This window comes from Dendroctonus ponderosae, unplaced genomic scaffold, assembly GCF_020466585.1.
Source record: "Dendroctonus ponderosae isolate FM_Combo_2020 unplaced genomic scaffold, Dpon_F_20191213v2 Dpon_F_20191213_7, whole genome shotgun sequence".
Classification (NCBI taxonomy): domain Eukaryota; kingdom Metazoa; phylum Arthropoda; class Insecta; order Coleoptera; family Curculionidae; genus Dendroctonus; species Dendroctonus ponderosae.
Window position 1 is genome coordinate 5,890,095 of NW_026018916.1, and position 26,290 is coordinate 5,916,384.

General features: G+C 34.9%; 1 protein-coding gene across 3 annotated transcripts in view; it reads left to right on the forward strand.

Moving 5' to 3' along the window:
- LOC109539750 (Kv channel-interacting protein 4) overlaps positions 1–26,290 on the forward strand; it is a 97,580-nt gene that overhangs the window by 42,334 nt on the left and 28,956 nt on the right. The window lies entirely within an intron of this gene.

Genomic DNA, 26,290 nt, shown 5'->3' on the forward strand with positions numbered 1-26,290 from the left:
TTGATTACAAATTATTTTTGCTCTATCATATAGACTTTTTACGATACCTTTTTTAACCATTATTGGGTGATTTGAATCGAAATTCAAATATCGGTCAGTATGAGTAGGTTTTAAAAAATGAATCCGCCTCAACAATATAGAACTTATCTAAGAATCCAGTTATTTGGTTTCACATTGATTATATTTTTACTTTTTTATAGGGAGCACCATTTTTAGACGAAAGGTGACAGGTAACACATACATATATATTGTATGTATTGTAAAAATGAAAATCAAATAACATGAAAGAAAAACAAGATATCATGATCACTGAGGCAGATGCTAAAATTTGGGCAACATTAAATTCGGGAAACGATTTTTTGTAATTTCGTATTTTTGTCCCGTTGCTGACAAAAAATTATATGTTGTTACTTACCCTCAAAAAATATGTATTTGATTTCCATAGAGTTCAGCGAAAACGCTTAACACTTTCTTAGGGGCTCAGGCGGACAGAATATGTGTGAAATAAGGAAAAATTTACTGCTTTCGACAGGATCCGGCCGTTAAAAAGCCTTTTCATTTCATTTACGGACACTAACATCTTCATTATGATGTATTCAGTTGACTGTTTTTTTCACTAGTTATTCAAACCTTTAGAATTCTCCCACAGGCCAAATCAAACCACTTTGTATTTCGAATGTATTTCCCAACGTGACGATTGTTTCAAGCCATTATCGTTAGTTCTCGCTAATGAAAACTTGCATCTGCAAAAGCTTCCAAACGAATTACATCAAAATTATTGAAACGGAAACGAGCGACTCGAATTTTATTCATATTTTTCCGCGATTTATTTTCATCGGTTTGTATTGAAATTTTAATTAAAATTCGCATTTCTGCAAACGTGGCTGTTCTCGCTTTGGCCAGAAACGCTCTTTAGTTTGGTTAGTTGCACTAAATTTTCCAATTTGCGGATTTTTGCACTTTAATCAGTCTAATGGGTGAAATCACGACATGCCATGTAGATACATCAAATGTTCACAAGTAGAACATCTTCATTAAATTGAGCAGCCTGAAAAATGTTCGGCTTTACTCGAGAAGCCGTGAAATATGTGTTACATTGCCCTCAGTTAACTTGCAAGACCATAAGTCAAGTCATTAATAATTTCTCTTCTTGGAAGTTTTACGTCTTTAGGGAATGGCCCAGAAGGGCTAATTTCGCAACTGATACTGACGCAATTATAGTAAAATAATTTTGCGAGTTTTTCAACTGAAAATTCCCCCTCTTGATTTAACTGAATAGCAACATGTAATTGAAAATTACCAATCAGTCCACTTAGGTCTCTCGATCTAGTTTCGGAACTTATTGAAATTGAAGTAGGGAAATATTCAATTAATGCCCACAGATAGTCCGAGGATTTGTTAGAGCAACAGATATTCAATAGAGCCATCCATTTTTACTGGCAAAACTATATTTCGTGGAATATCATGCAAAGTAACGTCAGAAGCACTCGTAAATTTCTCGCTGCAATACGACCCACATTTTAAGCTTTGTCACAGACATTCTACTTATCCTACTTACTTTTCATAATGGGATTTTCACCCTGACAATTTCAATGGTTCTTCATTCAGCGACAATAAGAATTTTAAATTGCTCTCCGGATCTTTCTTCAATTTAGAACACCAGCTACGTTTTGTGATTTTAACGATTTTTCAGTACATTATTTAACCACTAATTGATGTCTTTCAGTTTAAACAAACCAAATTATTTGAGCCGGAAAATCTCAATGGGTGCTAGCAAAAAACAATGTTTGCTCATTTAGTTTTGACTTAGTCCGGCTTATTTTCAGTCCGAAATTTCAATAAATGTTTATTGAATGATAAAATGTCTCCCTTTTTTTAGCAAACTTTAGTCGCAACTAATAGCCGTCAACGAGAATCTTGCTCATTAATTAAAGTAATCGATTGCATTATGTCACTCACACCCTTTCCCATAATAAATAGCATCATATTCATTTAATATTAATAAATAGCATATAACACGATTTCAAATGCCGCAAGTTAAAACATGTGCCAATTAGAGCTTCAAATTTACTATGGCGTAGCTGAGCTGGGGGCTATAAATCTAGTTTATGTAGTCAAAGCTAAATTTTCAACATGCATAGGGTGTTGCAGGACATTGGATCACAAAATGATCGATTAACATGGGTATTATTAACAGAATGATTTAGGCAAATGAAGAAAAATTGCCCGAACGAGCTGACCCAGAAAGTTCCGGAATAAAAAATGCGGCTATAAGAGAGCGAAATTCCCAAACCAAAATGATCGGTAGGAGTTGAGGCCTCAAAACAAACAACACAACGTAAAACAGAAAGGGAACATCGCGCGCATCTAATTTTTATAAAAAGTACCAAATAAGCTTTGCAGGAACGATTCTTGCCAATCTTCAAACCAAACCGGGCAGTAAATTTAGCTTCAACTGAAATAATGTTCAAGTAAAGTGTGCAAGTTTCTCTATTTTTTTTGAAGTTTTCAACATTTAATTAATAATCGGATTTGCAGAAAAGTGTATCAAAAATTTATTTGGATTAAGTCAGCAAGTCTACTAGAATGAAATCGGAAGTCAGTAAAAAATTGTATTAAAAATTGAGGTCTGAACTAAACGTGGATAAATCAAAGTTTCTGTCCAACTATCAATTAGCATTTGACGAATTCGCCGCCCAATTGGAAAATCGACACCAAAGCCAAATGAAAATATCGATAAATCATTTATCAGCCGCAATGGAACGAAATTTTTCAATGTTCAGCTTTTTTCCAACAAAACATGCAAACTAATTGTAGGCATATCCATTTGACAGTTTTAATTAACTGAAACGATGACGCGTTAACTGAGAGAAATCGTTAATCATAATCCATTCTCAATTGAAACCAGAGCTCCTGTTTAACAAGAGCAAATAGAACGGATTTGTTATGCGCTGAAATCGGAGAAGATGAGAAACGCGTAATATGATGTTAATGTCCCTGTTAAGGCTCCAGATTAACTAGCAGCATTTTTTTGCGCCATTTAAAGCAGCCTTTTAAAAATTCTACCCAACAGCAATCAACATGAAACTAATTATTGGTCAAATCAAGTCTTCTCACAGGCATATGCAACAGTCCGGCGTGTTCGACGTTATAAAATCATGGATTGTTCTCACCAATTACCGTGTTCATCACTCAATGGAAACTCCAATTAGGGCTGAATACGAAATACCAAATTAAACCAAATCGTGTGTTGGCTTTATTGTTCACTAACTTTCTCAAAACTATGCTGCCGGTCATGGAAACGAAGCGTAAATTTACAAAGAGACAATTTTCAAAGTTATAATGGTACCTTGATGATCTGGCTTCGCTTTACTCAAAATTTTGCTACAATATGCTTTCGATTAAACGCGCAAATTACACAGTTCCAAAACGGATTGTTTATAGTAATCGGAATCAGCATCTAGATTTAATCAGAACCAGTCGAATGTTAATATTTACAAGATCCGGAGCCCATCAACAAAAGTTTCAAAACCTCGCAATTAATTTTCCATGATTCTATTTGAGCATGAAGACTGAAACTTCAGGAATCTTTTTTAAGCTTGATAGTTGGTTTTTGTCGTCAGTATTTCGAAAAATCATCTAATTCTTCGTTATGTTGAAATACTCAAAGGTTCCTAAGGATTTGAATTGCAAATTTCCATCTCACAGATGAAAGCAAAAATAACTAATATTTTGGAAGCCCTCGAAACTTTAAACGATTTATTTCGAAACGTTTGGAAATATTCGATCAATAATCATCGTTTTGATAGCTTGTTCTGTGTATTGTATTGAGTCAGTTAGGTTTGGTAATCACTTCTAACCTCTCAAGAGACAAAAGTCACTGGATGAAAACATTAGGGACTATCATCTTTAAATCACCTTAAATACCGAAAAAAAGCAAAGTTTAAATCCGCCATCCGGGAGTTTCCATATAAGAATGTCATAAACAATATACACGAATGTAATGTCTCGAACACTTCCTTAAGTCTGGGGAATTTCATTTGAAAAATTGTTCTTAGCAATTTTAGAGCAACACGTTCCCAAATTAATTAAAGGACAAAACATGAATTGAATGGTTCAGTTAAAAGATATAGGAGAGACAAACGCACAAATTGATTGAGCCTAATTAGATACCTATGTTCCAATGTAACAAAGGGGCAAATGAAGCCAATAAAGCAAAACTAGACAAACCAACTCGAAATAATGCAAATTGTAAAAGCACGACTGATTCTCAACAGCTACCGTGTTAACCACTTAATGGAAACTGTAACGAGAGCTGATTAGCAAGCAGCAATTAGGCAAAATGCCACTTTGACTTCGAAACGATTCCAGTCTTTGATCACAACGGTTCTGTTATTTTTTATCGTTCCTTTTTATCGTTAACTGCCCCTTAAATGAGCAATTGCTTGCATTCGAGACGCATATTCGAATTTACCATCACAACTGCCTCTTCGTCGAGAGGAATTGTTTAAAATTATTCATTTAGCGTCCATCTCCAACCTGAAACATTTCCACTTTGCATTTCAGATATCTGCAAACCGATTCGACTAATTTTCATTTGGGGCCGCTTCTGATGTTAATTTTCGACAGATGCTGTTGTAATCCTGGACTAGTCCATTTAAATACAAAAGAACTGAACCTTTTTTTCACAGCGGCGGGATATAAATTTCTAATGAATTTTAAAATGCTGTTTTGACGCTTTGATTAATAAAAGGGTTTTACATATTTTCGGAGTTTGAGAACAAAAAATTGCTCTCGTATATTTGCAGCGACGCTGAACAGGTGAGTCTAATTCAATTCCAAATGGACCAATGAATATTCAGAATGGGGAGTTTAGATGCCAGCTTCTGTTTAGAATTCAATGAACATTTAAGGCCAAAAAGGGAGCCACATATTATACCACAGAATGTGAATGGTATGCCTATAAATGTTTTTCCACGAAAATGGCGAACGAGAGAGGCAATTTAATTAGGATCGTTTGGACCAAATGTTAACGCCTATTCCATTATTCCTTTCGTCTTTTTCATTATCATATATTTAGTTAAACAATCTACCCTTTAACATTTTTGTCCCACTACTATCAAGCGCGTCGAGTGAGTTTCACTTTAAAATAATTCAATTTCAATTATAATTGCAAGCTAATTTTTCCCAGATTTTTTTAAAGTACCAAATAAATAAATTGTGCTGAAGCAGAGAAATATGGTGCGGAAATGGCAAATTGAATGGGTTGAAGAGAAATCGTCTAATGAAATAAAAGCTCAAACATCAGAGAAATAAAAAAGTTACTCATGAAATAAATAATGAAAAAACCCAATCTAACACAACACATATCCACACAATTTTCAACAAACTCAATTTTTTTGGTCTACGTTATTTCAAGTGAAATCATCAAACGCAAGAATTGTACCAAACATATGGGACAAAAATATTAATAGATTGTATAAAGAACAGAACAAACGAAAATAAAATAAAGTAAATAAAAATGTCTTTGGATGGTTGATATACTTATATATATATATATTATTATATAAGTTTATTATTAAATAATATATTATTATTATATATATATACCACTTATTTCAAGCTTTTGTGTGCAAGTGTTTGTAGTTTTTCTCCATAAAATCGCCGGTTGAAATATTATTGGTAAACTATTCACGTTATATTAAAATGCATCGAACGAAAAAAAGGCTTTCATCGGGAATTCATCCCCAAACTTCTATTAGCACTAAACGCATGTAAAGTGCAATGCGGAAAAATCGGGATACAAGGCAGTTTTTTTTTCAATTCCCTGAACATCGATTTGGAAAACAAGGCCCCCGAAAAAGTTTAGCCCTGTGGATGGAAAATTGGCCAATGTTTTACCCGGAACCGGCAGGCGAGAGTCTAAATTTAATTAAAGTCGATTTGACAAAAATTTCATTTCGATTTCACTCAAATTAATGCAATTTAACTGTGATAAAAACCATATCAACTAGTAATTCGACAGAACTAATTGAAAAAACATTATACGTCCTCATTATTGTGTTGATATATATTTTTGTCTAAACTAAATTAAACAGTTCAGTTTCAGCATTTTAACACATTTATTTGTCACACACTTCTCTTTTTTCCATATTTCTATAAGATCCATTTTTTATTTTTGTAAAAAATTTTGTAAATTTTCTATAAGAATTGAAGTCCAAATAACGTGCACACAAAACAATTAAAATCTTCAATTTTGTCTCCATTAATAAAACATGAGCGGTCTTAAAAAAAATTATTGAAAAATGAATCTACTTTTTACGACGATGTTGAGCAAAGTGTTTAAAAATTATTTGTTAATTTTTTATTAGTTTCAACAACAACAACAACTTTGCTTGCTCTACAATTAAATTACTACCTGGTACGTAGTGCAAAATATTTTCTGTTATTTGGAATCTTTTATATGGAGTAACTAAAAAATAAGACGAGCGACAAATGTGAATATTATAAAATGCAAAGAGAACGACAAAGTGAACGCTGTATAAAAAGAGCCAAAGGACCGTTTGGCAAAAATATGGGTAAAAAGTGTTGCGGCAGCCAGAAATTAGTGGAAAATAGAAATAGATTCTTATCAATGCAATAAATTGAAATTTGGAAGATAAATTTTCCAAGAATAGAAAGCAACGATGGAGTTCAAAGTGCAAAAGAATAATTTTAGTAACGAGAAAACGAAGGAACTGAACACGAGAGGAAATGGCCGCAATAAATCAATACAAAATTGAGGAACTAAATATAACAGGAAAAATGTTACACATCTGGCGAAAGTTAGAAGTGAATGAAAGTATCGAGAAAATAAAAACGATGGAAAGTAGTTAACAGAGAACAAAATTCTTAAAAACTAAAATGTTTACTTCTAATTCAAAGATCAAAAAAATCAAAGGAAAGCGTGGAGGAAGATACAGCAAATATCGATGTAATCAGAAAAACAGACAATAATAAAATGTAATTTAAAGCAAAAACAGTTGACATTTTGTTTACAAAAAACGACTTTCGAGCAATATCTGTTTCCCTTTCAGCTTTCAGTTCAGTTTCTGCCGATTATAAAGATTATGATTTTACCGACGGGTTTCTATCATACTCTAAATATTCCCTTCAATTCAATATTTCCCCAATTTATAAACTTATACCACACCTTCTAACCGCTAGAAAAGCGGAATGAAATGAACATGGAAATGTAACTGAAATCATCCGCAAAATTCAATTTAACTCTGTATTTACCCTTTTAGTTCAAAGGATTCGTTCTTGATCCTGAAGCTGAGGGTGGGATTTTATCCATAAAGAAGGCTTTAGTCCAGAGTTCAATTTCAAATGTCCAATGGCACGCCTTTTGAACCGTGCGCCTGGACAATTTACATGATAATACTAATAATACACTTTCTGAGCTATAAAGTTCATTCCAGCTGAATTATCCTTGTCAAATAATGTAATTATGTTATGAACATGATATATTCCCTGAACTTCCGACAATGCCCTTTATTGAAGATAATGGTTGGTTAACTGACAACGATCCCAAATGGAAGTTCATTTTCAACTACACAAGAAACGATTGGCTAAAATTTCATAAATTTCCACAGGGCATGAGTGCAACATGTGAGTGTATAAAGAAATCAAATTTAATTTGTTAGAATGTCAGTCAGTATATCCAAAATATACCCGGCTTATACACAAAGCCATAATTTAATTACCAACATCAACTAAACGAATTTATTTGTTGATGTAATTAATTGAGATTTAGTTAATTAGTTAATTTAGTGATGGAGTCAAATAATCTCATTTATTAATTAACTGTTTTAATTCAACCTTGATTTATATTAAAAAATATATCGCTTCCGCTTACAAGCTTCAGCAAATTTCTTTGCATGTGAAATAATTTCTTCTTTCTCATTGTTAATAATTTGAGTCGTTAGTTAGAACTTTCTGGCCAGATATCGGATTTTATTAAATAATTCATAGTATTCATTATGCATACCATGGCGCTCTCCATCCAAACCCGTGTCCAGAAATACAAATATGCTTATTTTTATCCCATGTGCTGCTTGTTTTAGCGTTTTTATAAAAAATTCCATCTATTTTTTACCTTTATTCCTATTAGATTTATTACACCTTGTACGAATGGCAGGAAACTGAACTGAAAATGTTCCAAATTGGAAAAAAACCGGCATTATTTCACACGATGAAGGTTAAAGGTAATTTCGATTCGAGGTATCTCTTTGATTTTTTCCAGGACCATTTTTCGAGTGAACAATTTCCGGCCGTTTCCATTCAATCAGGCTCGTACGCCGCAAAAGCGGATAGTCCGAAAAGTCCTAAAAGCTGAAGCGCTTTTGCGAACTGCGACATATAAAAATATATCAAATGACTATTGCATGTACGTGGACGGAAAACTGAATAAAATTGTCCGAAATTCAGACATAAGGTATGATGAATGGTCGCTGTAGATCGCATAATAAGGTTTGCTGCATGGTTTCAGTTTTTAAGTTCTGCTTAAAAGTTTATATTGTATTATTCTATGAACCTTTAGGCGAAAATATCTGACAAAGGTTTGAAATGAATGGCAGAAATGCTGCGAAGGTTTTAACTTTAAAACTGCAAGGAAATTCAAATCGGCATTCTCAATTTCTGAAATTTATAAATAAAATAAAAAATGGCTTTTTATAATTGCCTTTTTTTTCAACGGTTGGTAAATCATTCTTAGTTATCTTTACGGGTAAGACTAAAATTAAGGTGCTAAGCTTTGAAAAGAAAGTTTCTTTGTTTACTGAAATGAATCGATACCGAAAATGGCATCATTGAAGTACCATTTTCAATACACTCCGTATTTAAAAAACGAACTATTTTGGTCTTGAATAGGGTTTGCGTTTATTTAGTAGTTTTAAATTAATTTAAAAAAATTATGAGAATTAATGTTGAAGTTATTTAGGAGACTTTTTGAAAGCTCTCACAAACTCGACCTAGTTTTGCAATAAATTTCCCATAACAGGGAAAGCGTGGTATGAAGGAAAGTATTATGTATAAAAACTGGGTCTCTATATAGCATTAATTTTCCGCAAGCTCCACGATTCACATGTTTCTGCATAATTTTCCGATTTTCTTCCGTTTCTCGTGACTACTTTTATTTTGGTCGCATCGGCTGAGACGCACAGAAAAACGGGTTAGACATTCCATTAATCTGAGTGTTTCGTTTAGAACTTCGATTGGCGCTATTCGATTTAATTATCTAAAAAAGCACACGTTTTGGGCCCAATATTTCCCTAATTACCCGTCGATCTTGTGAAATAATTTGCCTGCCGATCGTCTTAAAATTGAATTTTTATCGACCAACCGCACAGTTTCCAGACAAGCAACTTGGGGAAACTTGATAAATCTGTTCCAAACGACTCACCGTCAGAATGTGCTCATATTGATGTGACACTCGGTCAATGTGTGCCTTAACTGTACTTTAGCCGGGGTTTATGTGCCCATGTTTCGGCAAAACAAAATCATTAATCATCATCAGGCAGATTGTAAGAGTCCATCCGGCGTTTTATAAAACGACTCTGACTTTAAAACCACTGACTGATCGGATATACGTTAAGTGATATTACTGATTATTCCCGTTTTTTGGAACATCATATTTGCTATTTTTGCATTTATTCAGTTCATTTTCTGGTGCTCGTAGTAAAGACCCAAAACATGAAATAAATTTGAAAAAGACGACGATTACAACAAACGCTTTGAATCTCATCAATAAAGAATTGAATGAAACGGATTCACCGATAGGCATCGATCTTCGAAAAGCCACTATAAAATGTGACAATAAATTTCGTTAACAAATAACCCGTCTGTGTAAAATGTGCACTTTTCCAATTTTTCTTGACTTGCAGAAGCCATAAAATGTCGCAATCACAGCTTTGTCATTGGCAATATCCATGAGGAATATTTATGACTTTACTGGGAGGGAATGTTAATCTCCAAGTCATCGACATGTGAAGATTCATGGTTCTCGTCAGTGGCTTAGTACGATTTGCTGCTCAATTTATGGCTGATATTACCGAGGCAGCGCACATCTGTGACTGAAAAATACTGATAACTTAAACGTTCGAAATGGTTAACAAACTGTCGCTTTTCTTATGTGTTCCCTAGGCCTTTAACAGTCGGACGAATCAAACTGTATCAATTCTATCCTATAAAACCTAAACATCCCGCAGGGTAGCATAAAATTGTAAATGACCCGGTAATATATTTCAGGAAACTGTCACATTACCGGGATAAGGGTTCTACAATTCTCACAGGATTGGTCGTTAGGAACCTATATCTGCAAGATCCCAAAATATATCTGCAAAATGATGAGGGTTTATTAAAACGAGCTCTGAAAGGAGACACATTTTTTGATAGTGTGAAATAAGGCGATTGAATCGACTATCCATAGGAAGTGAAAAAGCTATTTCAATAAACTAAAATTTTCTTACCTCGATTCTATACAGAAAGATTTAGTATGAAGCAGGAATAATTATTTGGAAAAGGATTCAAATTGTGTTTCAAACGCCGTCAATCGTAAATTTAAATAAAATATTGAGTTTGAGTGAGTAAATAAAATATTTAAATGCCAATAGAACTTGGAGCTCTTTGCATCTTCGCAAATAGCTGATAAATCGCATTTTTAAATCCCATTTCAAACTCTTTTGCAATCGTTAACTGAGTTTCTGCAGATAAAATCCTCATTTTGTAATTTCCCTTTTTCCATTTTCGACGTCTTTTGCTTCAAAGAATGCACTGACCTGGTAAAAGCCAATTGTGAAACGTTATTTGTGTTATTGGACTTGAAAGCTCAAATTAGGTAGCTGCCGAAGTAGAACTTTTCACGATTCGAATGTAATGATCGACAATGTACTCGTTAAATTCACAATTCGTTGCAAACATATGCAGTTGATAGAAATTAAACACCGAGAAAACCTAATTCAAATGTTCTTCTGCACATTTTTGTTGAATATTTAATTAGCAAACCCCATTCAAAGCAAGATTATATTTGAACAGAAAGCTTAAAAGTGCAAAGTAAACACCGTTTCTTGACTACGATGAAAATCTCAAGAAAATTAAACTGTAGCAATTTCCTAATTTTCCCTACCTAGTTATTTTATCGATTCGAGCGAGTATCTTTCTCAACGAGCTTCCTTATCTTGTTGTTGCAACTGAGTGAACCCACCCATAGTCATAATCTGCTGGGTAAAGTTGTTAAGAAAATAACATAACAGGATTTAATTAGATTGTTTAATCTAAATCCGCACTGCAATATTGACGCTTAACAATTTAAAATATGTTAAATAGGATATTTGCATTCCTATCTATTCTATACCAACTATTATGTTTCAAGCCAAATTAAGAAATAATTAAAATATATCATTCCTTGCGACTTTTCAATTTAAATAGTTTGTTACTAAATAATTGTTATAAATATTCTCCTGCTTGAAAATTTTTATAGCTTGCACAACAAACAGAAATATGTAAAATGGTTAAAAGGAGAGAATTGTAGACGCAATACGATCACGATTTGCGAGCTGTCTGAAGAGTCGCTTTTATCGAAACATATGGGTGGAACAAGCGCGTCCTGAGGTGCTTTCCTGAAAATTCTGAAATTTTCAATTGTCCCGTCCAATTCCATACACGTAGAAATTCGGACAATGGGTGCATTTTCCTCAGAGGACTCATTCAGATCCTTCAAATCATACTCGTAACTTTGCAGTCTTCTTTCATTGAATTAATTTAAATTGTTGTTGAACGTTATTCCGTATGCGAATTAGTCTGGCAGTTGTTCAGTGAATTACTTAAATGCTTTTAGTAAAAAACAAATATCTAAAGAATTCACAACTCTTCAGTTTCCTAAAACTGAACATAAAGTCACATGCCTGATAGTGAATGTTGGCATCCGGCTCTGGCTTACGAAGTAAGTTTTTTAGTTTGAGTTCGAATGAAATTGCAGACAAAGCGCAAGTGAACATCAAGAAAATCAGCTAAAAAAACATTTAGTTTGACTCGACACTCTGTGATGGATTTGGAATTTGCAAAAATTGCAAATTCCTTCCCCAAACGGCAATGAAATATCGCTCTAGAACTTCCAAACAAATTTACCATTTGCCTAGCAAATTCCCAACTTTGTGCCAGCAAGTTGCACTTCTCCGTAAGCTATAAAGCTTCATATATTGCCTCTTGGATCCAAAGGGCGACATGGAGAAATCCAGTATTTTCTCGTATTGAATGGTTTCTTTACGAGCATGAACATTTGCATACCAAGATGTACTATTATTCCCCAACTTATTGAAATATAGACATCATGTCAGATGACTTGATAGAATTTTATTTATTATGTTTCAAACGCAATTCCTACAACCACGCCCAGGATTTAGAAAAAGGAAATCAACAGCCCCCTGTAACGAGGTTGAAGTGCGTCCTAAGTCGGTAATTGAGGGAATAAAACTGTATTTAATTCTTCATAAGAATCCGAAACGTCCCGCATCCCCACATAAACTTGTATATAACCTGGTGATATATTCCAGAACGCTGCACATTACTGTGATAAGGGTTCTGGATTTCTCACAGGATGGGTCGTTAGTAAGTCAGATATTCTCTTGCCCCAAATAGTTCTACGAAAGAACGCAGGTTTATTAAAAGGGAACATAAAAGGGGATGTTCTAAGCCGCAGGCAACATCTGAAAGGGATTGCATGAAAAGTTCTCGCCGGGAACTACAAATAGACAGCCGATAAATTTATTAAAAATAAATTATACAATCATCAGAGTTATGCAGAAAGAACAGTACAAGAGAACTAAAAAACATGCTGATTTGCTAGATGTTGTTGCCTGGAGCAATCTACTATTAAACAGGGAAGTTGGACGAACAACTCCCGACACATTTTCCATTAATCATGAACGTAATTGCTGCAATACAGTGATATAAAAAGTTATTAATGTTTCCAGACATATCCGATTTACGCGTGGCTCCCACAGCTCACAACAGGTGGGCCTTTTGAGAAAGATTGACTGGTTTCGGCATTAACTGACGCTAATTAATTACTTGCTGGTCGAATGTTGAGTAATTAGTGGCGTAATTAAGACAGGGAATTTGAAAAAAGCGACAAATACACAAAAATAATCTAGACCGTTGTTTTTAATCGCCCGATAATTTCCGTCAAAAACCAAATAAAATGTAAATCTTCTTAAACGAATCCACTATCCGCACGTCGATTATTTCGCTTTCTTTCTCATCATTCACTGTTGAAACTGAGATTGAATTCGATAAACCTCTTCTACAGTTAAGGAATAGTGATATTAGATCTTACAAAACTGAGCTGATTAACAGCCAAATCCAGAAAACGAGGAAGAGTAGAGCAAAATCGACAAACTGAGCTTCGTATTGTCGTATAAATTATAGATTTTGTGCCGATCGACAAACGACGGCAAATTTTAATATCAGGGAAAAGCGATTTGCCTTTTGCCGGAAAATGATAGATGGAGGCTTAAAATTTCACATCCAAATTAAGGAAAGTTTTACTCCTAAAATGGCTTTGAGCGGATAATGAAAATTAGGACTACACTCGGAAGTTAAAAAAAGTTTTAATTAAAAAGATATTCGATGGAGAGAACCCAGGTAATGAGATTATATTAACTGGCGAAACTAAGATAGCAACTCAAGCAGCGATCGAACGGTACTGAGAATGCAGCTAACTCTACTACTTTTCCTTATTTAATAACGTCTAATTGGGTGTAGTGGCACAAAGTTTGGTTAAAATTGATAGTTAAACCAACTATACATCTTAAAAGATATGCGGTAACTTTCAAGGAGGGCAACTTTACTGAGTTCGGTTCCAGAGTTCTTGAGAGACGGTTAACTATAGTCGCTTTACTTGGTGAGTTAGTCAAGTAATGAGTTCTGTTTAATATTAAATTGCTATTAAAGGTTCTTATCGTAGGGAAATTACTTTCTGCTTTTACACAAAGTTTGTTTGCGAATAACACACCATTAAAACATGCAAAAATGGGAGTAATGGTAAACAGCCAAGAGGCGCAACTAATAAGCAGGAAAGAATAAAAAATATAGCAACATGAAATATTATTATTCAAAATCTTATATTTTCTTCAAGGCTATCGAAAACTATTCTTACTAACCAGGAAGGATACTTTCAATATGACCTTAGAAAATGTGTTCCATTAAAATGCACCTCCTTTAATGGGAAGTTCATGATGAAACTCAATATCCCCTATGTAATACAGCCCCATTATTGCCTGCAAGTCCACCTTACTTGCAGTTGAATTTTTTATCGATAAATATGGCCTCTCCACTCTCCATTGGCGAACTTTACAGTGAACACAAAGAACGCTTTTAGTCGCTTCTGCGACAGACGCACAAATGATGGGCCAGCGGAAATGAGATGTCAAATTGAAGAAAAGTTTTAGAATTTTGATGAAAATTCTCGTGAAAATGCTTCCGACTTTTGATTTTGCGGACGCAATAGCGCTGAAAAAAGTTTGGTTTGTTTGGGCAATAGGGATGCTTTCGGTTAATCCCAATAAATATTTAAAATAAGCAAGTAACTAATTTGAAAACTTATAATGGCTGAATGCAGGTCGCGTAGATAAAAGGCTAGAAGAAGCATAATAAGGAAATAACTCAAAAACATAGGAAGAAAAGTCATATAATTATGGAATTTATAGCAGAAATATATAGCTTTGAAGAAAATTACCGGTACTGATAAAATTGTAAAGTAAAGTAGCGAATTCTTACGCTTTAATCCAAAAAGCTTCTCTTATAAAAAGAGTGTCTTTTGGAAGGTGTATTTTATGAAATTTTTATTTCACATAAAGGAGTCGCGTCCCATTCGTACCCACACAGGGTGATCAAAAGTCGAGGCAATTCTTCGAATAATTCTCGAGCGACTTTATTGAATAAAAAATGTTGAATATTTATTTTTATTTGTTTCTAGACTTTATTGATGGCTGAAAATTCCGACTTCAATGTGATGTTTTGCATTGAGAGTTTACAAGTTTAATTAGCACGCAAATAAACTTGGAAATGGAATGTTTGTATAAAATTGTAATACATGCAGGAATTAATTTAAATTAAACCTAAAAACGTATTTTAAATATTCTGAAGCAGCGGAATTCATAGAACACATTTCCCAAAAGCAGTATCCATATATCAAACTAAAAAATATAAAGCAGAAACGATATCGCAATACGTTTACCACAATATTTAAGACTTAAGGTGCACATGCTTTCCAGAAAGAGAACAAAGTACGACACTGTCTTTTCGGCGAATAAAAATAACTTTACGGTTGTACGTTTAGTTCCTAACAAAAAACACCCTCTACGTTTACCTACCTGCTCGTATGCACCATTTTTTGTTCAAAAAATTAATAGCGTCCGAGAAAATAAAAACAGTATACGCCAAAGGCTTTTCTCCAAGTAAAATTTGTTTTTAAATTCATATTCAGTTGAGAAGTTTTTGAACAACAAGCTCGTTTAAATAGTTTTGCTCAAATGCATAGCAAAAATGGATACCAACAAGAAGAATAACTCTAATAAAATCCCACCTGGTGGTTGAATCAGCTCAAAATCACCCAAACATTACAGAACACTAAACTTTCGGCAAAAAATGTTGTGTTTGCTAGTAACCGAACTTATCAGCCGAATTCTATCGTTTATAAATTAACAACATTAAGGGCAAACCTTCATAAGTTCATTAGCAAAGTTCTGAATATTCCAGTCCTATTCGCGGCCTGTTTTAGGGTAATCGCGCAAAATAACACATGTACTAGCAGAAACAAGTATCATAATTAAAGTTGGAAGCACACAAAGTGTATTTTAACATAAAGCTAAACTATAAATTATATGTACACTGTTAAATGTAATTAGGTTAATAAATTGGTTCACTCACAATGCAAACTGTCAAGGAAAGTTTCCCCGTTTCTATATGAGTTATGTTTACCGATAAATCTATAGAAGTTTCATATTTTATATTAAATTATTATTTAGCATCAAAATTATTGTTCTACTTAATTGCAGCTGTGTAGATTACCCACTTGCTAAATCAATCATTCAGTTTAGCAAAAAATAAAAGATTTGATTGCTTGCAAAACAAATCAGCAACACTTTCAATGGACAACCAAGTTTTCCACTGGACTAAATCTCCATTAGTGGTGCCAAACTAAGGAAATAGTTTAATTAACAATCCGCACCCAAAGGCAGTTTATTCAGGATTAAAACATATCTTGACTTAACAGTTCAGTAGTCCAGAAATCCATTTCAACCAGCATGAAAACTAATTAGGGTCTACCTGGAACTTAATTAAGCAGGGAAAATCCCGCATACACGGTCGAGTTTAGCAGCTAGAATGCCCAAAAAACTTTATTACCACATAATGGACAATCACAGGCTTATGTTTTGCAGTCACTAATTTAACAACCTGTTGTTAATTCGAAGGTTTATTTCGGCACTCAGTTTATTATCGCTTAATTGATTTTAGATCTGTAAGGATTTTCGTGTTAAAAAAATATTTACATTCATTTCGAGCTTTTAGCTAAGATAATCGAAAAATTTTGTAGCAACTTTTACCTAAATACCAACAAGGAAAGTTATTTATTTCCAGATATTTGTAGAAAAGCTTATCACAAACGGAACTAGACAATGTATTATAAAAGGTGAGTTACTTCTTCGTCTTCCGTAAGGTCCTTAATTAATTCACTGGCGATTTCATCGCCAGTAAATTGATGGTTTCCGTTGGTCGGTAAATTAAAACTTTAGCGTGCTGTATAACAAAAACTATCCCGAAGTAAATGTTTGGTTTTTATCGCAAAATTACACAGGCAGGTAAAAACATTTTTGGGTAAGCAGGTTAGATGGACATTTGAAAGAAAAATTATAAACATTTCAATGCATGTTTGTTTCAGGCTTTATAATGTAGATCCTTAGATGTGCAGGTGGATTAATCATAATAACAATCATGTCAAGTACATCTTTTGCGTTTGCCTTGTTTTTTCACCTACATTTCCATTTCTAAGTTTAAGAAAGTATACTTTTGGACTCAAGGGAGTGTTTACCAATAAATCAAAAATTACAAGCGAATGTAATAAATCGATAGTGATAAAAACTCACCCAATAAGGACTACGTCGTTTTCATACCTGAACGTGGCTTACACTTCTAAAAGTGGGCAATTGCCTGAAAATACCAAAAACTCCATTAACATACTCTAACCATTCAATATAGCACACGAAGAATGAAAAATATTGTCATATGCATTATTGTGCTTCAATAAGGTAAACGTTATTCTAACCCATATTAAAAAAAACACACAAACAAATTTCCATTAACGCCTGCATTTAGTTAATTAAACTGCTGATCGGTCGACAGTTTTGTTTCGATATTTCAACTGAAATGAACGTTCTCGTTCTGTTCGGTGTCACTGTAGTTGCAGCAATGTTACACATTGAAAACTGGCACGAAAAGATGCGAAAAAGTATGGACAACTTTGCAAAATATTCTCGGGAAAACTATCGGCAGTCGACTTGCAATAATTTGATCAGTGACTTGGATCGAGTATGTGCGAATAGATACAACTATATTTTCAGAAAGGCCAAATGTGTTCAGATGATGGCAAGTCCGAATAACACTAATGTCCTTCGTGATACCTCCAGTACCATCACTATGATTTACGTGAACAACAGCAGCAGCAGCTACGAGAGGGTTATTAGCACTTTGTTGGATTCCGGATTTTTTCATAATACTGGAAAGTATCGGCTTTGCTTATGTGGCAAGGTGAGAGACCAGAACTTTCTGAAGGAAATCTTAGGCGTTTTGTGGCGCTTCAGAATTTTAAATGTAGTCATTTTGTACTTCAATAACACCCTCAGGGAGGCTAGTTTAAACCCGTTTACTAACACCCTCACCACGAGGTCTTTCGCATCTTCTCTTCCAGAGGACTTTGAAGAATTCCCAGATAAACTTAAAAATCTTCGGCAATACCCCATCAAGGTCCTGACCTACTCCCAGTACTTCCGACTGAAAAACGAATACGTTTACAGTTTTGACCGAAATTTTCTAAAATCCCTTGAAACTGAGATGGATTTGTCGCTGGACGTGATTGAAATGAATGAGGACGACAGTACTATAAAAAACGTTCTTTGGAAAATCTGCTACTCAAACGAGCAATTTACTGTTGTAACTGAAGCGGTAGGCCTTAACACGGATCGACATGATGAAGCCTTTCTTAACTGCACGCATATCACATTTCCTCATATGGTCAACAATTTCGTAGCTCTAGTTCCAACGCCAAAACCCGACTCTGTTTGGTACCATGTTGTGTATTTACTGAACCTAAAAGTCGTGGGTTGTTCAGTCCTTGGTACTGCTGTGATGGTGTTTTTGGATAAGCATTTATCGTTAGAAAAAAAGCCACAGGAATGGAAATACTTTTCATTTTTGAAGGTTTTAATACGGCTTCCCGTGCCAGAGCTGTTGAAAAAAAGATCCATAATCCGTGGAAGTTGGCTTTTTGCGGGATTGCTCCTAACAATTACCTACGACTATTTAACACTTCAAGCCATTTTAGCTCGAAATCAAGGGGAGAGAATTCGAACCTTAAAAGACCTCAACCACACCCGCCTACCGTTGCTTGCAACCGATTATATTCAGGTGGAATTACCATATGAGATCATTAAAAAATCTGCCTGGAAGGAGAAGCTGTTGACCAATAAAGCAGATGCAGTGTTTCTAGCTCCTTATACCGTCGCTCACAAATTCGTCCATTATTTCGCTGACATCCACGAGGAATTCCATTATACGATAATGGAGGAAACTGTCCAGCCAGCTTTAGGTGCCTTCATTTGCAAACATCGATCGCCTTTCCTAGATCGCATTAAAGTATTATCTATGCGGGTAAGAGAATTTGGGGTGGCCGCACACATTCCTTCTAAACGATCGAAAATTCAAGCTGCAGACACCGTGTTGAAATTTCATCATTTTGTAGGCGTATTTATTTTATTCATTGCTGGACTCTTACTGGCAACAGTTGCATTTATTGGCGAGATGTTAATTAAAAAATATTTAGAAGGAGCGCGGCTATAATGGGGCGATTATCTGCAAACGTTAATGGATCGGATTACCAACTTATTTATTTAGATTGTTTTATTGATTTTTAGCGGAGTGGATCGAGGGTGAAACACAGAAGTATAGTCTGCCTCAAGCTTTTTGGCAGTGACGCAATAATTGTCGTTCTTTTCTAGTACTTTGATGCAAATTTGCAAAAAAGCGCAAATTTGATGTTGTTAATGTATGTCTTTCTTCAAATTGTTATCATCCGCGTAAGTGTGGAAGAATACTAAAATTATTTATCTGATTTCTTAGCGAGTGTTGACAGTTTCTATTATAATATAGTGGGAGCACAACGGTTTATTTTGCTTATATTTTCACCGCAATCACTGTATCAAATCCTCATCTTTTTCTTCCAATTTCTTCCCAATTTGACTGCAGGTTTGCCACCACAAAAATCAGCCATTTTAATATTTATTTATTATCAACTGAAGATGCGAAATAAATTTTGCCTTTGTTACACAGGCAGATTGTGAGGACTGGAGCTGTTTCTGTTTTCAAATAAGAACAAATAATTATGAGTCTTGTATCTATAAGTTGAAATGTTATTGATTTTTTAATTAAATAAGCTGTTTTAGTAAGTGGTGTTTCTTTACAATCGAAAAGACTATGGTAAAGTTTAAGATCGAGAATCATGTTCTGTTAGGAAAAATTATTTTATTTTTTCTTCAGAGGAGTTCTGAGGCAACGATCTAATTGCCAATTTATTCAACTGGATATCAAAGTTTTCAAACCAGATTCTGAATGTGCTCTCAACAGTTGTTGCAACAGCCATCAGTGTAATCAGGCTTAAAAGGACGTAAATAATTACGCAGAGTGGCATTTTAGAAAAAAAAATCCTGGTTTAAAAAGCACGGATTTTCTGCGTTCGAATATTGTGCAAGTAATGGTTACGGATTAGAAAAATAGAAAAAAACGCAGAAAGTACTGGAGTTTTTAGGATTCAGAAATAAGAATGATTAACCTAAACTTAGCTAATGATTCACATAATCGTAGCTACTGTAGTGAAATTGAAGGCAACTGAAGGCAATTGAAGTATCAACTTTCTGAAAGTTGAAAAGTTTTCCGGGCTTACCAACTTTCTTGCAAAAAACGAGACTTTATATGAATGTCACCAACCGTAGAAATCAAGAGCAAACGAATCTGCCAAATTCATCCATACCAGTAACACACTAACACTCACGCCACCAACTTTGGAGGCTCACAACTGTTTAATAGATAATTTAGATTAGTATAGATATCTAGATAATTTTCCATAAATTATGAAACTTGCAGCGGAGTCTGGGTTTGCATCGGATTATTTGGGAGATTATCACTTGGACGAAAAACTTGACATTATGGACGCATATTAGAGGAATCAAATTTAGCGTAAGTGGAAAGAGTTCAATATGTCCTGCTAATGCAAAGTTTTAAAAATCATAAAGCCAACTGCTGAATATGAGAACCGAACTTCCGGTGAGTAAAAGCGTCATTTTTAACCTACATAGAGTCGGCACTAATTAATGTTTCACTAGCAGCGAAATTTAATGAAAAAATAATAAAGTTAACGAAAAACAGCCTGCAGCTTGCAGTGTGCAACAGCTCTGCTCCCTGATATAGTTTATAATATCTCGTATAAAAGATGAAATAACAGCGCAAGGAATAATCAAGCTAACGCATAGAGCAACTTGTTACTGCTACTCCAGATCCAGAATGATGTGGTTAGTTGTGACGTGTACCCTCTATAAATGGCAAGAGCCCCATTATTGATTAACCATACGATAGATTCGCTAAATGGAAAGACGATAAATCAAGACAGAAAATGACAAGCGCTGAAAAGGAGATCTTGTTTTCAATAGTCTGAGTAGCTAGAACAAGATCTTTAGTGTGCCGGAGTGACAAGGGTGTAGCCTTAATAGGTTCTTGGGGGTTGCGATTTTAATACATTATCTGCTTGGTTAATAAACTAACAAGCACATGGATTGATGAATTTTAATCCAATTTGTCGTGCCTATTCAAAGACCCGTTGTACCGGAAGCAAATTCCGCGTTCATGGATAAACCTCAACGTATGCCCTATTAAGGAATAACCACTTTCCGAATACGGTTTTGTTTTGTTTTCCCGTCCGCCTGTTTTCCGAACTTCTCTGGAAATGTCAACAGGAGCTTGTCTATTTTTCACTTCACTTACCTTAAAAATGTAAACCCGGAAAATGGGACACAATGTAAACACCGAACCGGGAAAACCGTATCATATCGCAATACGTAAAAGTGAGTTACGAGCTGGAAAGCTTAGCTTGATGCGAACACAAAGGTAAACCAGTGCATGAAAGCTTAAAACTATGGAATCGCTTCGAATCAATGTGATCTGATTGAAAGTATGTGGCGGTTAATTGAAATCCGCAAAAAATGCCCGAAAACCCAACATACGGACGACCACTATCCAAATTAGTTAACTCCAATTTACCTGAAAGTTCCTAAATGTACTGGGCACTTCGTAAATTGTCTGCAAAACTAATATCGCGAAAAAATCTATTAAAAAGCCAATTTACTTCAGCGAAGAGCGAAATGGGGAAGATTGATGAATCCCCGTATACAATTTCTAGGAGTTTTATCGTGAATGTGCTCGGATAGTCTTGAATTGAATTTCGATAACCGGTATTTTGGTTACTTGGACTGCTAACTTGGTACCAAGATTTATTACTTTCCTTTCAAAAGTTCATTCTAGAATACAACAAAATTCCTCGTTAAGGGAAGATTTATTTTTATTTTGAAGGCAAATATATCGCTGCAGACTGAAGTTTCGTGAAGATGGAAAGTGCCTTGGAATCATAATTTTTACTGGGCTCAACTTCAAATGCTCCAATAATTCAAGCAACAATTCTATTCTTAACAGCCGTTTTTTCTTTTAAATTTCAAATGTTGACATGAAACATTCTTCGCTATGAATTTGAATTGAAAGAAGTCCGGATTTGGAACGGCTCGATCCACATACATTCAAAACTTTGTTAGAGAAAATGTTTGAAAAAGAATACGAATTATTCCTTCTACCTGCATAAAAACTGAAGGAAAAAGCTTTGATTCAATCAAATTGGCCGGCTTGAAAGCTTTCGAATAAGAGAACAAAGCATATTGCCTTTTTTTTAGGAAACGATCCGAACTTTCCAATTTTTGCTGCAGCCACTTCAATTCAGACATGCACAGGTTGAAATAAAAAAAATCCGCCAAATAGTGAAACGAAAATTTGCAGATTTACTACCAGACGTTGTCGCCTTAAGCGCAATTAATGCACCACGCCTTAGGAACAATTAAATGCACCAAAAAATTCGACGAAAATTGTTCAGAAACTTTGCATCTTAACAAAATAATATTGACAATTTTGCGAAAATTCCCTAAAGGAAATCTCAAACCGCGTCCCAATATTAATGGGGGTAAACTTTTTCACTTAGGTGTTTTCCCACTAGACTATCAGCTTCGAAATGCGTAGAGAGCTACTGAAAGATAGAGACAACCCGAAAGTGATCGTTTGAAATATTGACTGCCAAATCAGGTCTTTGTCGCCCAGCCGCTTTTGTTTAGGGTTGCAAAAAGTACAGGAAAAAACTCTTATTCCTTCTTTGAATTTTACGGGGGTGCCTACCAGTATAACCGACTGTTTGCTCGTCCATAACGATGCTGGTTTATTTCAATTATGCATGGAACGAACGGGATTTATATGATATTACCGAGCCTCTATTTACAAATTGTGTCAACTGAGAGGGAAATCTCGGTTTTAATAACGTGTAAATTTGGCAGAGAAAATTAATTTTCCACTGGAGGATTAAGGGGGATTTGCCAAGTTTTCGGATAACTAAGCCGACTTTACATGGCTAAAAGACGACGATGTGATCATAAGGAGCGACGGGTAGTCGGACAGCTTAAGATATATGAATATAATTTGGAATTCCGTTTGTGCCCAATGTAACAACATTAAATCGTTGCCAGCAAATGTCTTTGTCTCCAGAGCCTTAATGTCTTGTAGCTACAAGCTTAATTTTGAAATTGGTCTCCAGGGAACTTCTAGAGGTTACAAGCTCGTAATTAACAGCAGTGTCGATGCAACAGGAATTTGCCATTTTGCCGCAAATGCTCGGTTTGTGTATGGAATTTTTCAGCAATTTCTATCGATTCAGTGTCCCGCGTGCGTATGAAACGTTAATAAAGGTATCAACAAACATCTACAATCTCGAGAGTTTGCACATTTACAAATTCCAATTATACCAACAGCTAAAATTGGCCATGTGAACCAGAAACCGATTAAGAAAAGGCAATTTCGCCGAACATTTTAAGCTCTCATTGTCCTCGATTCAGTTTCGCTTCCGTAATGAATATTTATTTAGTTAATTAGCATAGTTTATGTTCGAAAATCGAGGCAATAAAGAGCCACCAATATCATGTTTATTTACATTTGATGCAACGCATCCAGCTTATTTATCTTTTTGATTTGCAAATAGTTGGTTTGAATTAGTGCCAAATTGCTTTCTCGGTCAAATGTTCAGGTAAATTGTTTTATATTACTTTAAAAAACACGCAAACGGACAGATAAATTAATTTTGTCCAATTGCATACATTCAGGTTTTCAATTTTCCTAATTAGGCAATCGATTTGATTTGATGCCAATGCTTGAAACTATTAAGTTTGTCAGGCTTCCAGCCAATCGAATTTTTATTTTATTTTCTGGCATATTTCGCATCTTGGGAAGTGCCTCGAAGCTAACCTCTTCTCATAGCTCTCAAAACCGACCTACTTTTCATGAAGTCAACAACATTTCTAATAAATCAAATGTCCTTTCGCTCCATTTATAAAATTCGCATCCAGAAATTTGAAAGCAGATTTCCGTAATAAAGTTTCCAGGTAATTGACTATGTCCAAAACAATATAAAAGATGTAGGTACGTATAAAGATCGGGCCCTACGCCTCTTCAAACTGTCATTTCTTACAACGGTCCTCAGGTCCAGACATGGAGACCCCTTTTTCTCGAAGGTGTCGATTAATCTGTCAGTTCCCCCTTTTGTCTTCCTTGTTTTAATGGCGTATTGGACCAAGGCGTAAAGTTCTTTCTCGAAACGTAGACTTCTGTTAAAGTCGATGTCTTTCAAGTTGCGGTCTAGATTGTGTCGAAGTTTGGCCGACTTTTTACAAGAAATTGAGACAATTTGCGGTGCAAATGATTCAGCAAAAGCGATATCTATAATTTGAGATATTTGCCAAGAGTTTAAGAGCCAAGCAATAGAGTTTGGAGGCTTTTACTAACCAAACTTTAACAGACTAGGATAGTCCAGTTCATCTAATCCAAAAGTCGAAAAACGGTTCAAATCATTTAGGCAGCAGTAGAGGTCGTATTTTCAGTGTAAAATACAGCTCCTAATGCAAGTTCTGGAAAGGCTACTTACGGCATTTATCACTATTTCTCATTCCCGAAAAGGAAGAAAAACATCATAGAAACAATGATAAATGCGTTTGCTAGCTTGTCCAGGGCTAGAAATTGAGGCAGCTTTGTTTCCTACTGAAACTAAATGAAAATAACTACCTAAGGAATGATGACCGACATAACAAAGGAATGGTCAGATGCCAAAGTCTTTATATTGGCGGGCTCTATGTTATCTGTTTTGGTATCAAATTAATAACAGCAATTTCTGTTGCTCGCTTTGATTAATGAACGATCAATGTTTCTCTATCGGTCAATCGTGGTCACGTGCCGGGTGTTTTGTAATAAAATGGTTTTCAACATAAAAATTCTATATAGGCATGGGTTTGCAAAGTTTCACGAAAGAACTTTAGTTTCACGAAAGAACCAAACCCAGTTTAGATTCGAGTTGAGCTTGAGTAAAATATCTTAAACTCTAGTCAACGGTTATAATGAGAGCAGCGGCTGTTGTCCAGTGATTTAGCTTTAATAATTGTATTACTTTAAAAAATGTTGTAATTCCTTTAAGTTTAATTTGCTCTATTTACATTTACGCTCGCGAAAAAATATTTATAATGTCAATAATTGAAATAATAATTGTAATTGAATACATTAACAAATCGGCATCGCATCAAACTTTCATCAGTCGCTCTTTTCTTACCTTTCCTTGCTGCGCTATGAAAAATGTCCGTCTTAAATAATTTAACTGGGAGAACGACCGACATTCAGCTACAGCAATAACTAGTCAGAAGTCTTTTAGTATGCAAAATCGCCAGATTTTCCCGGAATGCACTTTTTAGATGCAATTCGCATAAAAGTGCACTTCCACCAAAAGCCAGCATCACAAAACAGAGCAAATAGAGTGGAGAAATTAAACTAGAAATTTTAGCCCTTTCGAATCCTTCTAGCACATAAATAACATTTGCTCTGAATTAATCATACACCATCATATATCCAGAAGTAATAGGCCAGAAAATGCACTTTCTGCAGCTCTTCCTCGATATATTCCCCAGGCTCCTCCTTTAGTAAAAGGAGTTGATATATGTTGATATACTCATTTATTAAAATGAAGTTAGAACATGAAATGCATCCATCAGGAGTGCAGAAAATTTGGGGGGCGAGCGAGAATCGGCGAGATTGAATAATATCAAACAAAACAACGCATGAATCCCGAGTTGGAGACAATGTTTCGGGAGGGTTGGACTGGAGATCCCTTTGTTGAACGAATTTTGACTACGAATGAGAGTGACAGATAATTTACCGCATTCAAAGCTCAGCAAGGGCTGCCAGCGAACAATCTCTTCATTTCGTCATAATTACAGACCTCGTTTTATTATTTTCATTAGAGTTTGGTGGTTTGATATTTATTTGGAATATTTCGGTCAGTTAGACATTAAATAAGTTTGGAGGGATTATTTTCTTATTGGTCTTTCACCGAATACTTCAAGAGCTCAAAAAAGCTCCAAAAAGTTATTCCAGTGCAAGAGTTATTTGAAGATTATTTCGATAGACAAAATGTGCCATCTGGATAATAATTTAGTAAAAAACACTATTTCTTAAATTAATTGGCTCTCTTGGCGAAGAAGATGGTGCTTCTCCACACTATACTGATTTTGTGAGTAAATTTTCGTACGAAAATTTTCTCAATCGGWGTATAGAAAGGAGAGAACCTATTGAATAGCCTCCTAGA